The 18,690-nt window shown below is 34.0% G+C and overlaps 2 long non-coding RNA genes across 2 annotated transcripts; one reads left to right on the forward strand and one right to left on the reverse strand.

The window, feature by feature from the left end:
- The first annotated feature begins 2,806 nt into the window (after window positions 1-2,806).
- Window positions 2,807-9,813, forward strand: LOC106683967 (uncharacterized). The gene is made up of 4 exons (XR_001343627.3): window positions 2,807-2,965; window positions 5,888-6,011; window positions 8,462-8,746; window positions 9,662-9,813. It is a non-coding gene; the product is annotated as an uncharacterized lncRNA (long non-coding RNA).
- A 285-nt stretch (window positions 9,814-10,098) lies between these two features.
- On the reverse strand, window positions 10,099-16,049 carry LOC106683968 (uncharacterized). The gene is made up of 2 exons (XR_010842934.1): window positions 15,862-16,049; window positions 10,099-11,088 (listed from the first exon to the last, which is right to left on the reverse strand). It is a non-coding gene; the product is annotated as an uncharacterized lncRNA (long non-coding RNA).
- Between the last annotated feature and the right edge of the window lie 2,641 nt (window positions 16,050-18,690).

Raw genomic sequence — 18,690 nt, forward strand, 5'->3', positions numbered from 1 at the left:
TCGGGGAGTGTATTTGTTGTCTTGGGGCAGGCAATATTAGCGAATGGAAGAGGTGATGAAAAGGTAGGAGTGAGTAGCACTTAGAAATATTGGAGACGAGGAAAGAAGGGAGAGGAAGCAACAAGTACCGATAGAGCTCAGGGTGATCTATAACCCTTCAGTTGGGAACGGTTTTATTCTCTTCGGTTTTTGAGATGATCGTTGAGGAGCCTTTTAAACCAGATGGAATGGCCCTTTATCAATCACCCTGCCTGTCCTCTTCGCTCTTTCGAATAAAACAGAAACTTTCAAGAAAACGCCCACTATAGGAAAACTTTCTCGGCGGCTAAATGCTATTTATTTCTCTTTTACTTCTTTTCAGAGACTGCTGAGGACAAGCTTGAAGAAATCAGAAAGTTATAATATTCAAAGAACTGATCATCAAATGATTTCATTTCAAAGTTTCAATACTTAACCTTGTTGCTGTTCTTCGACTCCGTCAAAAGCCGACAATTTTTGTTTGGCTTTAAAAAATGAGTAGTTAATCTCTTATAACTTTGTTTATCTTTGTTTATTTATCTCAAATATAGTTTAATGTAACATAAGTAGATCTTACTTAGTTTAATGTTTAAATAATTTAGTATACACTTGCGGGAGAATCGGAAACGCCTTCTCTACGATATATTACAATTTATCACTTTATCTTGCGAAATGTTTTTTTGGTTATACGAATAAATTATCTGTTGAATATAAAAAACATTACGTACCTTCAGGATTTCCCCTACTTTCCTTCTCTTTGAGTAACTCTATACGCTGAAGACATCTGTAATAAGAAATAAAAATCAGCTATAATTATGAACAACAAGATTATTTAACCTTTTATACTGAAAATGTCTAGTTAAATTGTGAAATAATTCGATCAACATAATAGTAAAGATATATAATTTACTATTTAATCGCATTGAGGGTGCCATTTAGCACCTATTAACCTGCTCAGAGGATCCAAGAGGAGATAGATGTTTAAACTTGCTGAGTGAGATATCATTAATACTCTGCTGAAAATCTGCCGGCTCCACTTTGATCTTACCAGAGACCTCTCTGCTCTTCCATAATTCATGCTTAATTTAAATTTTAAAAGTATTCCTTTGGGGTGGGGGACTAGAGAAATTTAAATCTGAGCCGGAGTCAAATAATTATGCATAATATGAGACATCTTGACTGCCCAAGGGCCTCTTCATGCCTTAGAGAGACAATTCCACTCTAAATTTGCTGCTGGTGGCGGAATCTTATGATGGTAGAGAAGATACAAGGCTAGGATTTTACAGTAAAAGATAACATAATTTTATTTAATACTGAATTCCCATTTTAGTGAAATAATTTCTGCTTGAAAATTAACTAAGGTTACCGAGAGTATTGAACGGTATGAGATTTCGGGAAACATCGTACATACATGTTGAAAATGTTACTATTAATGACAATGGGTCATGATAAGAACATAATATGGATGATACTATTATAATATACTGACTGATAAATAAAACCAAAAGGCTTATCTGATCCGAAGGTTCCTTTCCAATACCACCAACCCCTCTACCATATCTCTCCAGTGACTTTAGTCTTAAGTCTGCGAAAACAGCCCTCCCATTTGTTTCTCGGTCTAATACTAGAACGTTTACCCGTTGGTTCACCGCTAATTAGCTTTTTGAGGAAATTTTTCGTTTCCACATTCCACAACTTCCTCAAATGCCCGATTCTCTTGATATGGTTTTTTCATCCAGACATTTTTGTACTTTTTCGTACTGAATCGAATGGTGATATAAATTTGGTGACTAGACTAAAAAGCGAAAAAAGTTATTTATTTTTATTTTTTGGCTTTTATATACTATCCTTATTAAACCTTATTTTAAATTGTAAACTAGTCTAATTACAAATAAATATAATAAATCAATATACTAAAAAAAATGGAAAATTGATGCTAAATTAATTTATTTTTATTTTTAAAATTCCTTCATATACTCAACTTAATTTTAAAATCTAAACTAACATAATGAGAACACAAAACACCACTAATAAACAATAAGTACAAATAAATCAAAATCAATTAACAACAAACTCCTTCTTACTAACCAGTTATGATTCGTAAGCAACACAATGTTTCCTTTGCTATCTTCATTTCATGAAAGATCACCTTGACATTAGAGAACATAGCGCTGTGGGTTGTTTCCCGCAGTCTCTGGATATCATGAACCGCAGCTGAGAGGAGATCTACACTTATTACTTCAATGTGACTCTTATCTCTCCTTGCTCGAACCATCTTTATTCATAATCCACTAGGTATCTCCATGGAGTCTTGTGTTTCTCAACGAGAGGCTTATGATTTCTATCTTATTATGAAAGTACACTTAAGGAAAGTAACCGAGAATATATAATGGACTGTATCGTTCAGAAATCAGGAAATTACTTATTTAGCTCTTATAAATATAAGATAAGGATCTTGTAGGATCTAGGGGTCCAGTGAAAAAAAAAAGTAAAAAAAAATATTGCATCTTTAATCTATTCACACCACAGATTCATGTTATATCTGATCTAACAGAGATACATTGTCACATACACCTGTAATACTTTACTTTTGTCTAGATATAATAAAGAAATTAGTTCTTGGATTGCCACACAACTGGAGTTTCTTAGTTAATAGGAATAATTATTTATTTACATTAATAATAAAGTAACCTACAAATAAAATTAAATAATAAGTATTTCTACCTCTACATAAGTCAAAAATCGATTATTCTTCCTAGTATTTCTGTTGAGTTATATTATCAATTAAAATAAGACATATGCTTACTATAATGTTATAAATGTCTGTTTATCAAAATTTTATTGGAACAGGTTATAAAATATGTAAACTTAGTTATTCATAAATATACAAAGTATATATAAAGGAATGGGATTCTGGATTTGTGATTCGGGTATTATTGACATACAGGTAAGAAATTCGAACAAATTACTTTTAGATGTTCTATAATATTCATACAGATATAATTAAATAATTATTATCTGAATATACAGAATTATAACCAATTTTCGTTCGGTTAAAAATCACTGTTAACTTACAAAAATGGATAATTGACGACCTTTCATCTATATTCAGTCTTTTATTTCTCGTCGTAATTTTCTGGATAAATTCATAAACAACACTAATTGTTTTCCAAAATCTCTAGTACCATGTTTTTGAGCGAACAATTTTATATACTGTAACTAAATCGTAAACCTATTCTTTCGTGGTTCTATAACTGGTCTAAAAACAGGCCCTACCGCTCATTACGCTAAAAATGCTGTTGCCTTCAACCTGGCGTCTGCTTCACTTCAATCAGCCCACACAAATCTTGGTCTACTTACCCCAGGTCTTGTTATGTGGATCTGCTCTTCTAATACTTTCCTCTTCAGTGTTCCGATGAATATATATCAGCCCATCGTAATATATCAATTGAGGATATCCTCGCAGCCCTCTTGCGAGGATCTAGCAAGTTCTCACTCGCCACTCCTGGTTAATATCGGGATAAAATGAAAATCCACGTTGAACAATTGTGTTGGGGTAGCTTCTGTGGGCACCTTCTTTCGTTGAAGCCACTCGTAATAAATCTGGCCCTACCCATCCTAGATGAAGAGGTGAACCACGAGGATAATTGGATGATAGACTGTTTTTTCTATTGTATTTGAAGTATAAAAGGTCAATGAACCAAATGCATGACATAAGTCAAATTAAAACAAATATATGCCGAAAATGATTAATCTACGGTTCATTATCTCATTTGTTATAGCAGCAGATGATAAACATCATAAAAAGTCTTTCGAAGTTAATATACAACGGCAAAAAAAAAATCTATATGCGCCCATAGCGTTTTCTCACTACACATTATTCGCTACATCTTTCCTAACATTAACCCGATTAAGATATTTTTTTGTTTATAATGTTAATGTGTAAATGTAGAAAATTTGTTGTTTTCGAAATGAGCATCTGGGATGTTACATGCGGTTTTTTTTTTTCTGATCTTTATTGAAAAACAAAAAAAAAATATATATAACAATATTAATACATACCTGAGTATATAAACAGGGGTAACTGGTGCCCTTCCTTTACCATATGGCATTATAAGGGGTTGGGCTGGGTCCGCTGAAGGTGGGGGTTACAATATTGCCCAGGAGCCGCTGGCCAGAGGTACAAAGAACAGTTAGGGCCGCTCCACTGGGTGATAAGATGGGTTAAGATGACTTCAGACTGCAGAGCCCGAAGCCCTTCCCTCGGCGTAGGGAGGACGTAGACCAAGGGGACAGTGCTTTGCCACCTCCCGGAACTTGGTGGAGGGGCGATATCTCTGAACAGCGAGTTAGCACATGCCTGCAGCCCATCAAAAAACTTGATGGGCTATGAACTCCGGCATAGAGGGGAGCTGGAGCTCATCATGGATAGCACTGTTCCTGGCTCTTTGGAGTGAAGTTCCTCTGACTATTCGCCGAAGGAGGGAATTCTGGAAACTCTGCAGCTTTTTCAGCGGGGTCTTGAAGAGGTGTCGCAGGAGTGGGGCACCATAGAGCAGAGTCGGATGATTGCTTGATTTATAATCTTCAACTTGAGCCGATGTGAGATCTCCTGTGAAGTGAGCAGGTGGTAGAGCCTGTAGGATTTCGACTTGGCCAGTTTGAGTCTCTCCTCGACGTGACTGGAGAAGGTAGATAGATGCCTGTCAAGTGTCATGCCGAGTTAAAGGATGGTGTTCGAGATCCTTCGGCTTTCCCCGTTCACTATGGACCGCTGGGGGAGTCTGCCTTTCTTGCCCTTCTGAAAAGACATAACTAAGGCATCTGTCTTCTCAGGGTTCACTCTGATGCCGTCCCTCTTCGGTGCAGTTACAGTAGCATTACAGTAGCAGAAGCATTTTCGGCATGTTGGAGAGCTGCCTTCGGAATCATGCTGGATGCATAGATCCCGATATTGTCTGCATAGGCTGGTACTACTATAAAAACTACGAACAGTAGAGGTCCTAGCACAGAGCCTTGAGAGACTCCACTGATGGTGGAGGCCGGAGGTGAGAAGTCCGGCGAAAGATCATTCACTAAGATAGCTTCCGATAATTCGGCATAGAGCAGCGGGGAACTTGAACTCCTCCAGTCGGCGGAGTAGTAGCGGGTGGGACACGCTCTCGAAGGCCTGGGTGCAGTCCAGAGAGATGAAGATCGTCCCACAGTTCTTCTTCATCTGCCCTATGGTGTGCTCTGGAAGCTTCGCCAGATGGTGTTCGCAGGTGACACCTCACTGAAATCCAGTTTGCTCAGGGGTATAACATCGGCTTCCCTGCAGTGCTCCATAAGCTGGTGGTGTAGGAACCGTTCGAAGACCTTGCTCATGTGCGAGAGGAAGCTAATCGGGCGGTATTGCTCAGGCACCTTTCTTCCCCGGCTTGAGTAGCGGCCCTACAATCGCATGTTCCCAGGCCGTTGGGAAGTAAGAGATCCGTATGCACGAGTTGAAAATATTAAAAAAGGCTTTACCCTTTCTGGGAAGCATCTTCAAGAGAACACTCGGGATCCCATCCTACCCAGACGTCTTCTTACTCATAGTGCGGCGTAGTACCGAGTCCAACTGGCTGAAGATGGAGAAGATGGGCTTCTTAACTGGGCTCGGTGACCTCCCATGTGGTGTAGGAGTGTGTTTGGTTTTCGAGATATTCATATCTAATAAAAAGTAAACGGCTTCCTTGGGAGCATATTATTAAGATTATTGATCGCTTCAATTTATTTCATAATGATTTATTATCTAAATAAATACTTTATGATTTTAGTAAATAACAACCAATAAAAAAATGATTTAAAGTGATATTATTTATGTATATGTGATGTTTTATTACAGGAATTTCCTTACCTCGTTGACTGTGAAATCTAATAAAAACAAATTCAAAGAGATGATAAGGGTAATGCTAAACCAAGGGATGGTTAAGGAAAGCTAAAATAGTTTTAATAAAATAGATGTAAAGGTAAAACTTATGTTTGATTGGTACTGTAGTGGTAGTATTGATGGTTAAGTATTGTCACTTCTTATAAATTAAATTATTTAAGATAAAATAAAATAGACACAATATTTTATGTAAATAAAACTAATTTTTATTTATTTCTAACCAAAAATCTTTTAATATTTCCTAAAATTTAAAAAAGAGTATCTTAGTAATTCCAGTTTGTCCCACTCCTTTTTATCTTTCCCTATTTAGCTAATCCACATAATCTTTCCATTTCTTGCATATCTGCAAATGCCTTTGGATCAATAAAGTGATATTTATATTTTAAAATTTGATATTTACAGGCCATTCTGTATGGATGCATATAAAGAATACATGAATCTAATATTACTTCTCTACTCGGATGTATTCTTATTTTGATTACTTCAGACAATCTACAGACAATTATGATCTGTCCTTAACTAATTTTAAAAATTAAACATAAACTTTTTGTAGCATTTCCTAAAGTATTTTTTTTAAAAGCAAAATAAAGATTCATTTCATGGACGTTTGAAACATCATTCTTAATAAATGTTCGTTTTCCTGAAGGAACACAATTACTGTTTTCTCATTATTAACTACTTGAAAGATACTTCTTAATGTGTACATTATGAGGTTACTTTTTAAAAAGTACATTAATAGCTGTCAATAACAAAACAATGAACATATGTTTCAATATTAGATAAATTAATAAAGAGTGGGGTAATATATTTAACAAGCACCATTTTAGTCCTAATGAAGACCTTCATTGTGGTTCAAGACGTCGACAATCAATTTGGAAACTATTATTTTTTTCTTTTTGATCATCTTTTTAATTCACATACTGTCAATTATATATATAATGGAAATTTTTTAATTAAAAGGTCGTTTTTGGTTTCTAGCTCAGAAATTCTATGCGTTTTTCTCACGGTTATTTTAGACCAATCGTTTCGTCTCTTTCTGAGGAATAAGAAAAAAGCTTTACTTTATTTTATAAAGCTACATTATATTTATGAAAAATCATATAAACATATTGTGGCGTGGGGTAAAGTAGGTCAGCATTTTTTTTTTTTTTTTTAAGAATTTCATATTCCTTTTTATGGCTACCTTTAACTAGCAAGTACCATTTTTAAAAGAAATTAAAAATTAGAATTTTTTCACCTCGATTTATTTGAAAGATTTTTTCTTCTTCCGATGTCGATTGTTTAAAAATCGTTCATAACTTCTCTGCATTTTTTTTCCAATTCTTACGTTAATAGAACCGCTGAAAAGCTAAATCCTCTTATAAGGGCGAAATGTGGGTTTCAAATAAGGGGAAAAAATAACACGTTTTATTTTATATCTCCAGTTCTAATTTGTTTCATTTGTACATTAATAGGATTCTATAATATTAATATGAATTGTACATTAATAGGACTCTACAACTGACCATTCGGTGCAGTTATAGAGCCCTAAACCACTGCCGAGTTTGGTGTAGATTGTTGGAGTAGTAGTAGTAGTACTTTTATTGATTTTAAAAAATGAATAAAAGGAAAAAAATTTGGTATAAACTTTTATTTTCCAATTTTTGTCGAAAATTCGTATATAAGTGTTCTTAAGGTACTATAAACTAATATCAACTTTGATTCACTTCTAAAAATTATTTTGCCACGCTTTCATAGTACAGTTGGTCTGAATATTTTCAATCTAGTAATGATATTATGGCACAATGAGGGTTGTTATTAAAAAAAATATTTATATTTCATGAAAAAAAGAATCGTTTTTAGTGTCGTCTCAAAGTACTAAATATCATTTTTCGAAGAAATTTGGCTCATCGACTTATTCCAAGGATTGTTTTTTCTTCCGGTGACTATTGTTCGTATATTCGTTTATAAGAGAACTGCATTTTATCCAATTGCTACGTTAATAGAACCGTCGGAAACCTTTCAACCTTTCTTTTTTGAGGTGCTAAAAATGTATTTTTTCGGATATATTGGCTCAATTTATTTTACCAAATCATTATAATAAAGTATACGTATACCTTTAATTTTACTAAATACAATAATATAAATCAAACAATCAATTGTGTTCATTAAATCTATATACATCATCAAATGCAGCTGAAGCATTGCCGGGTCAGCTAGTATACTATAAAATTAAATTATTTTATTTTAGATCATATTAAAAAAAAATTTAATAATGTATCAACATTAAATTTGTTTTTGTTTTGATGATAACAGTTTAATTTTCGCTGAAATTGAGCATTTAGTGCCGTTTCAGAAAATAATAGTTTATTAATTAACTACATAAGATTTTTTAAATATATAAAAAACTTACTAAAACTAGTAATAAATCCACGAGTTTATCTAATTATAAGTTAATGTGAATTATTTTTTCTTTAATGAGCTGTAGATATAAATAATCCCTAACTATGATCGGATTTTTATTCCCAGTTGTCTCTTTCTTTTAATCAGATCAGAGATGCCAAAGAGCCTCATAAATGAATACTGGCTTAGCAGCTCCGATTCTGATGAGAGTTCTTATAGTGGCGAGGGAAACCAAATAATCGTAGGATTCACTCCAGAGGTAGGCGAGGAGTACAGGAATTGCGTTGATATTGTCATGAAGAGTCGAAGGATGCAGGGCACCATTCGGATGGCACTCAACCCGACGCTGGAGGATATTCTCACCGACTTCTTCTTGACTTTGGAAGAGTGGAAGCGAAAGGACCCTTCCTTGGTGCAGTATGATGGCAATCAGTTAGGTTTTAACTGATTAATTAATTTTTTTATATACTATTTACCCAAATAATAATAATTATTATTATAAACAAATTCACAAATTCAGAGCTGAATGCCGATATTAAGAGCTATTTAGATAGCTGTATGCTACCTGTTTTCATTGCAAACTCGGTCATCGAATTCACTTCATCTTTACAGATTTTAAATATTTAAGATAGCTTCATATGTTTCCGAGATCCTAATATTGAACAAGCAGTTGACTATAAAATGACTCGCTCACTTTTAAATATCATTTTAAATTTAATTAGATAATCAATTCAAAACAAACCAATATGCGAGATTGAGATTTTAAAACTAATAGGGTTTTCATTTCCCTCTCCTCCGAAGAAATATAAAGGGATACGATTACGTTAGAACTTAAAAAGGTTAAAGTAAATTGATACCCGAGCACAAGATCTGTAAATTCAGAGAATTTTTATTTTCCTTACCTCCGAAAACATATAGAGCCCGTATACTATAAATCAGAAAAATTATTCATTGTAATTAGTTTTACTGAATGTGCTACTATGATAATATGTTATCCACTTATCATTTTGGATGTATTGTTGTTACTGTTACAAAAATTAGTTGCATAAAAGTAAATTGTTATTGTTTGGATACTTGTTATAGTAAGCCATATTTATCACTGAATTCTATCAGGTTCAAGGAATATGGAAAAAGAAAAAAAGTATATCAAAGATTTCGTTATATTGAAGTTCCACTGTATTTATTATGACGTTTTATAAACTTAATACCGCTTAGTTGTTACGTTTTATAGTAATTATAAGTTTATAAAAAATAATTACCATATATCTGAAATAAAATAAAAAATTAAGAATTTTTAATTTCAGAATTTCCTTTTAATAGTTCTTTTGTTCAAAACTTCCTCCACAGAAAGAAAAAGTCTTACCGATGCAAGAGAAGATGAGAATATGAAGAAATCTATTTCAACTAAGATGACTGAGAAAAAGCCCCGATATGAAAACTTGCACTTTATTGAATTTACTTTATTCGTTAATGAAATAATAAAATTTATGTTTAATCAATATATCTGTTTTAAATATATAGTGGGTTGAATGATTTTTTGGAATGATAATCCATTATCATAATTTAGTTTCAAAAAATATTTTAATAATTTTAAATGGAAATACCAAATTGATACATGCTATGCTAAATGCTAGTAAGCCTAAGAATATTTTAATTAATAGAAACGTCATTAGACTGGGACGAGAACAGTGAACCACCCCTCAATTCATAAACACAGGTTGCTAATTGATATCGTAGTTTGAATAATCATTATACACTAAGAACACATTTAAATAAGAACAAAATGACTTTTTCAGAAACAATATTTCAATATTATTCCTCAAATCTTACTGATTACTCTATTGACCTCTGGATCCAATGTGAATTCATAAGATGGAGTTCTTTCCCACATGCTCGATCGGATTTTCATGCACTTCTCATCGGGCAAAAATGATCTTGAGTGTTTTGAAGAAACTTGAAGAGACTCGTCGTAAGAGGGTAATTCTAACTGTACTGATGGAGAGAAGATATTAATTGGCTCTTCACCTTCGGCATCCTTTATCCCTTGTAAATAGGAGACTTTCCCGTACGGAACATAGACCGACTCTTCTCTATAGGGAATATCCCCTAGAACTTCGTCAATAATTTTCTTCTCTTCTGGTGTGTATTCAGTACTTGAAAGAGATGATCTTTTCATAGACATCTCATCTTCTCTTATTTTTTGTCTATATTGATCTAAACGAACTGTCGAAACTCTTCTCGACCTGGACCTTTTTGTATCATAGGTGCTGAGGAGCTTACTAACATATGTTGAACTCGACCTTAATTTATTTTTATCTGTGATTGATTTACTGAATTTGGTCATCAGTGGTATGCGGAGTTCACTCAGGTTGGGCCTGCTTAATTTCCTTGTAAAGGTTGGTTCGTTGGATGAGTATTTCGGAATGAGAAAGTCTTTGAATGATGTGCTCCGATCGCGTTCGGTTCTTCGCATATCTTCTTGAACATCTTTGCTATAGGAATCACTAGTAGTAAGACGCTTTTCGAAATATGGACATCTTAGTTCATTAGGAATAAGGCTGATTTTTTCTATTAAGCTCAACTTACAGTATGATATATCGCCTTCCGACTTTTCTGTTAAGGTTTTAAGCAAAGAGACAGAGCTGAGGTTCGAATCATCACTCAGGCTGTCTTTAGATTCATCCGTAATGATTACAGACTCTTTTTCAATATCCATGTTAGTATACTATTATTATAGTATAAAATCTGATTACATTGCTTTCAAAAATGTTTGCCTAAAACATCATTTCTTTTATTAACTTAGTTCTTAATACAGTAAATATATAATACATAGAAAGTATTATTTTACTATTCTGTCTCCAGTGGTTCTTGGATTCGAAAACAATGACTAGGTGTTCAATCCACAGGAGTATTATTTATATGTTATTGTCATATGGCTAGACTGTATATTCATAAATACTAGAGGAGGGAGATATGAACCTAACCAAGCACCACCCATAATGTAAGTGGATAATTAGACGCTAAGAGAGCGAACGAGAGTGGTAGTGTGCTCTTGAGGGTGGAACGAGCTCTTTTTCTTCATGGTACCTCGGCCAACTAAGTATGCCTGGATAAAAAGTCACCATCGAGGTAAGCGGCGCAGCCCAGAGAATGACCATCTTTCTCCGTTGAAAAGCAGCGACACACCATCAATCAGGTGACCCATAACATATGGGGCAGACAGCGAGCACCCATTAACACAAGTAAGATCTTTTCTACCAACCCAAATGGCGACCCTCATCACATCTCATCTATAGACTACTTTTTTCCCCTTATCAAAATTATTACTTTCCAAACTAACCTTATTGTATTCTTTTCGGCCTCCCCCTTTCACCAGTTATTTCAGTTTATTTGAATATATTAATTTTTCTAACTCATTCTAAACGCCTACATCCTAGATTCCAATCATATAATTCCTGATCACCAGTTTGGATTCCAAACATCCCACTCCACATATACATACGTCATCGTGTGGTGGACGTAGTCTAGTCTTCTTTGGAGCGCGGAATGTACTGCTCGGGAGTCTTTTTTGATGTAGAAAAGGCTTTTGATCGAGTCAGGCACCCGGGACTGCTTTACAAACTCCGTAAATTCCTTCCTCCTACATATTTTCTCATCAATCGTTCCTTTCTTATCGATAGATTATTCCAAGTAAACCACAATGGTTCCTATTCATCCCTCTATTCTGAGTCCAGTGGTGTTCTTCAAGGTAGTATCCTTGGTCCTATCCTCTACACCGTCTATACAGCTGACATTCCAACCAATCCTAACACTATCCTCACCACGTATGCCGATGACACATGTGTGCTCGCTGTTAATAATAACCGATCAATTGTATTCCAAACTCTCCAATCTCATATCACAGCACTCGAAGAATGGTGTCATAATTGGAGTCACCTTTACCCTTCGTCATAAACCTACCGACTGCCCTACAGTTTCATTTAACAATGTTACTCTTACATGTCGAACAGATCCGCTACTTTGGACTACATTTGGACAAACGATTAACCTGGAATCCTCACGCAAGATTGAAAAGACAGGAATCTGCACGTCGATTTCGACTATTACAGCACTTACTTGACAAACGGTCTAAACTTCCAACACATTACAAAAGACTGATCTACATGACTGTATTAAGGCCAATCTGGACATATGGAGTTGAGCTTTGGGGCTCCACTAAACCTTCCAATTCCTCTCGTATTCAATCCTTGCAATCCAAACTTCTTCGTAAAATTCTCAATGCTCCTTACTCACAAATAAAATCATACATAAAGACCTTAATGTTCACTATGTAACCGATCTAGCCCGAACCAGATATCACTCCTTCTATTATAAACTCCCTAACCACTCAAACCCCCTAGTTTCTAACCTTGCATCCTCTTTCATTCCTGACAATCCTCCGAGGCGCCTGAAAAGAAGATGCCCAGGAGACCTGCTAATGTAAAACGTCATTAGAGTGTTGCCAATGGGTAGTTTCTCAACACGCCTGTGTCCAATTTAACCGAGATCAGATTTACTAAATGTGTTATAATGTACAGTTGTAAATAGCAATAAATAAATATTTAAAAAAAAACACCCTTCTTATATAATACCTAGGTAGGTAGACCTAGACCTGGATCTAATTCCTTCATGACTTAAAATTTTAGGAAGGTCCAGTCAAAACACTAGGCATCCTTTTTCTTTTCCTCAGACTAATTTACTTTTATTTATTATTAAAGAATGTTTTATTTATGATTACATATGATATTGTAAAATATTTATTGCTATCTTTTCAGAAGTAAATGATATTTTTTAAACACTTCCTTTGGGACAGCGAGAAGCTCACCTAACGCGAAATGAAATAATGGCTAAGTCTAAATAGCGAGTCGAACAAGCCCAACAAATTCTAAAAGCTAATCTATAAAACTAGAAAATTGTGCACAAATTTCAATAAACAACAATATTTGAGCCCTTAATATTCAACTAAATGAGACTTAAAAGTCCATAGTTACTCTGAACCTGAGTTACAAGCACTTCCTTTTACTAAAACTTAAAATTTTATGCTTTCATTCAATAAATTGCTGATTTATTGATTATTACTTAAATAATCAAAATAATAAATAATAAATTACTGATTGATTTGTTAGGACAGTTATACATGCAATGATTTTCTTGAATCAAATTCATAAATACTAACACAATTAAATATTAAAGAGCATTATAAAAACTTGTAAACTTCTTGAACTCCGAAAAAGCTGATTTCTATTGCTTTGTGTTGTAAAAAAAGTAGTTTTAGTGTTGTAAAAAAAGTATATAGAGCTATTTTAAGAGACATTCATTCAACTATCCCTGTAGCTGTTATCCAAAGTCGACGGAACCCCCCTTTTTTTACTAACACCTCCTGGTCATTTCTGACATACGAGGGGAGGGGGGAGTTTATCTAGAGGTAACCACTCTATTCTGATCATGTTGGGGGCTCAAGTTTTTATTTCGTTGGACCACATATATAAATGTCAGCATTACTCATTGTTGGTAGCACTGGCATACGTAATCCTAGCGCACTACTCCTCTGCTGGCGAACCCTGTATAGCAGAAATAAAAAAATAAAAGTCTATCCCGGAGGCCGGATTCGAACCATGGCTGCCACAACAATCACGAGCCAGTCAAATTTGGCGCATTACCTCAATCGGCTAAGAACCATCCATAACGTGATGAACCATCCAAATGTATTCATGTGAGATACAGAGGCTAAGAAACCTTCACAGGTAAAGGTACAATAACAGAGCATTAAAATGCTCAAAAGAGGTGCACCTAGTCTTCTAAAGTTGAAGGTTTGGCAATTTTTTCCAAAATCGCAAAAACTTTAACTTACCTCATCCAAGAACAGCCTTCTCCCACAAAAGCATCAAATCATCCCTACCAAGGCTTTTTTTCATTATTTATTAAGCCTTTAGCTATAGTCGATGGAACGATAACATCATAACATAACCACTATAAAGAGATCGACCATTATTAAGACACATATTACATTAGTGTTTTTTCATCTGGATCCCTGGACACCGCGGAATAGCGGGTAACGAATTGGCTGATAGGGCAGTAGAAGTGGCGATTTCTGAAGGAATCCCATATCACGAAGTGTTTGTCGATGATTCCATTACCCACATTAAGCAGAGAATTACAAATTGGAATGCAAATAATTCTCGACCTTCGCGATTCTCCACCTTCCAAATTTGTGGAACAGGACTTACTGGAGGATTAAAATAAGTTCATGAGTACCTGTTATACAGTGCCCTTTAATAATAATCCACCTAACATTGTCAAAAAGATCCACTGCTTAGCACTGCATTAGAACAAACGAATAACATGGAAACCTTATGCACGATAGGAAACTGTTCGTCGATTATGACTATTTAGAGCTTTAAAACCATCTAATTACTCTTGTATGCACTCCTTACAGGCCAAAAACCTTCTTACAATCCTCAATATTCCTTACTTTGTCACGGATTAAATCATCTATAATCACCTTAATGTTCCATATGTTGTTGATTTTCTCAGAATCTGATATCAATCCTTCCACGGTAAAACCTCGAATCAATCAAGCTATTTGTTTCTAACTCTGCTTTATCTTTAATTTCTGATAATCGTTGTATGCGTTGGAAAAAGAAGATAGAATCAGGAATTTTATTGACCTTCAAATGTCCAAAACGACATGTAACATAAAATCGAGTAATATAAAAATTGTCTTCGTGTTTTTCTAGGGGATTGAGTAAAACAAGAAAAATTTAAGGTAAGGCATGTTTTATAAAATTAGTGAAATCGTTTTAGCACTGCAGTAAAAAAAAAAAAAATCAGTTTTTAGTTACAGCTTTTCAAGAGATAATATTTAGCATACATTGTTTCCTTTTATTTTATTTTAGGGCCTTGAGATAGTGATTCCGAAAAACTACATATGTTTACTTCATGAATGGCCCGCCTAAAAGACCAAGAAATGGACGAATAATACCTGTTAATCGTCACCTACCATGGATAAAGCAGTGAATAGTAGAATTCTTATGTTGAGCAATGAAATTAATCTTCAAAAAGATGTTTCAATCATTAGTTCTAAGACAGACATGGTGCACGGAAAAAAACTTTGAGAACAATATATAAGGATTCCTTATTATTCCCCGAGTATCTACTGTAGTTGATGAGAACTAGGTAGCAATCTAGTTTCAACTAATGTACGTTTGCCCTTAAAAATACTTTTCTTGGAAGCTTATATTGTATTATCAAGAGTTTCACTGCTCATTTACGATGTTCCTTTTTCAATGATTGACAATATGTCCACATATTGTGTGTACAGTAGTGTAGTAACGATGTACAATAGTAAGGAGATGGTATTCTTCCACTTTTCATCCTCATATGTTACTTATTAACGTTATCTAAATGAATAATAGATCTATTGAGTTATTTAGATAAATTTTAAATTAAAAAGATATTCATAAATAAATAACATAGATTAAAAACATTTACTTTACGACCATGATTACCTTTGTAAAGTAAAATTTTCTTTCCATTATCGTGAATGTTAGTATCTTACTATATTTATAGTTTCCATATGTTTCATATTCAACTGTATGGCAGAACTGTTTTCAATTTCAGAATGAGATTCATGACTGAATACTGTTTCTATATATATTTATAATTTTATAGATCTATTGCACAAGAAACTTCCATGATAGAGGATAATATGAATCTCTCAGATGTTTTTATAGAATCAATTATTAGTTTTATTGTTGTTCTTAAAACTTTTTATGTACTTTAATAGTTATTTTATGAATTAATGTTAATGATACTAAAGTAAATTGCAGTACGGGCTATAAACAATTTACAACTATAGAGTTTGAAATGGTTGTAACGTAAATAGTTGAATTAAGGGACTATTTTAGAATTTAGAATTGTATAAAAATAATAACCAATAATCTTATTTTAATTAAAAAATAATCTTATATATCGTAAAGAGGATAGCGTTCTCGGAATCATACCAGGTGATATACCAGAGCTTATATTAAGCAATCTAAAGGAAATCCATTGAAATTATACTTTTTCAACTGCTGATGATTGATCAAGGATTAGTACATACATACATATATCTGAGGTACTAGTTTCTGTTACAAAGATTGGGCCTCCTCCAAAAGTCTTTGCCAGTTATTGCAATCCCAGGTATGGTATGCCGGATTGCTTTTCAAGCTCAAGTATTAACTCAAACCTTACACCTTATCCTGCGCTCCTACCTCTCAATTCGCTCCTTTCGAGTACGAAGTGGATCTGAGTACTCAAGCATCTATCCCGTAGAGGTAGGAGTTCCCCAAGGCAGTGTCTTGGGTCCTGTCCTCTACATCCTATTCACTGCTGACATTCCCAAAAATCCCGACACGTTCCTGGCAACATTTGCCGATACAGGTATCCTATCCTCCCATTCCGATCCTGTAACAGCCACATCCAATTTCCATATACACTGCATCTAAATTGAGAAACGGTGCAAGAGACTTATTGTAAAATACAAATAGACAATTGGAGTTCTGGCAGTGATCAGATTCTCCACTCAAGGAGCATTTGCGGCTTTAGGGCACTTACTCAGCCTCCTCTGGCTCATTACCAGTGACGTGGTGAGAGGGATGCGCTGGGTTCTCAAAGAGCTCTACTCAACCTCTCATAAGTGGGAGATAGAGTGGACTCACAGATCCTCAGGTTTATAATGTATAACATTGCCTATAAGAGTGGAAATGCGACTGGTGATTATTATTTTTTTCCTGTACATAGTGTGATTATGTTTATTTTCTTTATCCTTATGTTTGTACATATTTAGAGAGATATTTTATTTATTTATTATGTAATTGTTTTTTATTCTTATATTATTTTATTTTAGTATGAATGTAATCAGTTATCACTAATAATTCTTGCCCAAGAATGTGGTAGATTGTAATATTCATCAATAAAAAAAAAGCACGTTACTGCAATCAATTGATGTAATCCTCCAGCAGTTTATAAGAGCTTGGGCAGGTCAACTCCGATAAATACAACTCACTAAGAGCCCGGATAGGTCAGCTCAGATACATACAGCTAGCTCACTAAAAGCCCAACCTTGATTGAGAATATGTAGTTTCTTATTATTTCTTCTTCACTATGTCAGATCTTTATTTTCATGTGCACAATTGTCAAATATCATGACAAAAATCTCCCTCAACCTCTCAAGTATTTTATAGCATAATGTTTATATCATATATATTGTATTCTGTTATACAATTTAATATTAGGATTCAATAGATTTTTTTTATTATTTAAAAATAAAGATTTTATGACTATAATTCTTCTGGCTTAGATCCTTAATTCTAGGAAATAAAAAATGCAAAGAAGCAAAGAAAAACACCGAATACTTTATAATAGGATGTGACATTAGCTGTAAAATAAGTTTAAAGGTATACAATCGGAGGATGAATCATGGTTTAGCATCTACGATTTATTTCATCAAAAACGCACATTTTTCTTAATTTAGCTACTTGTTTAAGAACTAAATCAGTATATTCGAGTTTCGAGATTCAAGTTCAGATGTTTTTGATCTTTTGTAGTTGGATTCATTTGTAAACTAAATTACTTATCTCTCTATTATTAGCAGTAAAGTCTCAAGTATAAACAATGCATAAGACTTTGGAATATTTTGAATATTATTATCATAAACTTATGGCCTCTTCATAATCATAATATAATATGATTATGAAGAAAAGTAAAGATCTACACAACAATATCTCTGATCTCTTCAGTAAAGGGATGGCTTGTTGCCTCCATCAGATGTTGATAAAGCTGAAAAAATTTGTCAAATACCTTTCCAGGAGATTTACCCCTTACCATGAATCCGATCCCATTCATACAGCAACAGGTGCAGAATTCCTCACTTCAACGATTCCTTTCCTCACAAAGCAGTCAATTCTTAGGAGGAAAAATTCTCTTAAGTATTCAAAAATAATCTAGTTACAATTTGTTTACATCCATGGTAGATAAATATGCTTAGACATTTTAGAAATATCAAATGTTTTCCTTGTAATTACATTTTTTTGTTTTTTTAATTTATTTATTGTTATTTACAACTGTATAATAATATTTAGACCAAGTAAATTTGCTTAAAGTGGTATAATAACATGATAAAAAGAAATGGAGAATCTATCCATTAATAGAACTCCAAAAACATTTCTAGAGGAGAAGATCTCGAAGCCATCTTCTTTTCAGACGCCTAAGAGGATTATTAGGTAATGAAGGAGAAGCCAGGTTAGAAATGAGTTGGTTTGGGTGGTTGGGAAGTTTATCATGGAAGGATTAGTATC

Source organism: Halyomorpha halys, unplaced genomic scaffold (genome assembly GCF_000696795.3).
Source record: "Halyomorpha halys isolate HHAL.00 unplaced genomic scaffold, Hhal_1.1 Scaffold532.1, whole genome shotgun sequence".
NCBI classification, from domain to species: Eukaryota; Metazoa; Arthropoda; class Insecta; order Hemiptera; family Pentatomidae; genus Halyomorpha; species Halyomorpha halys.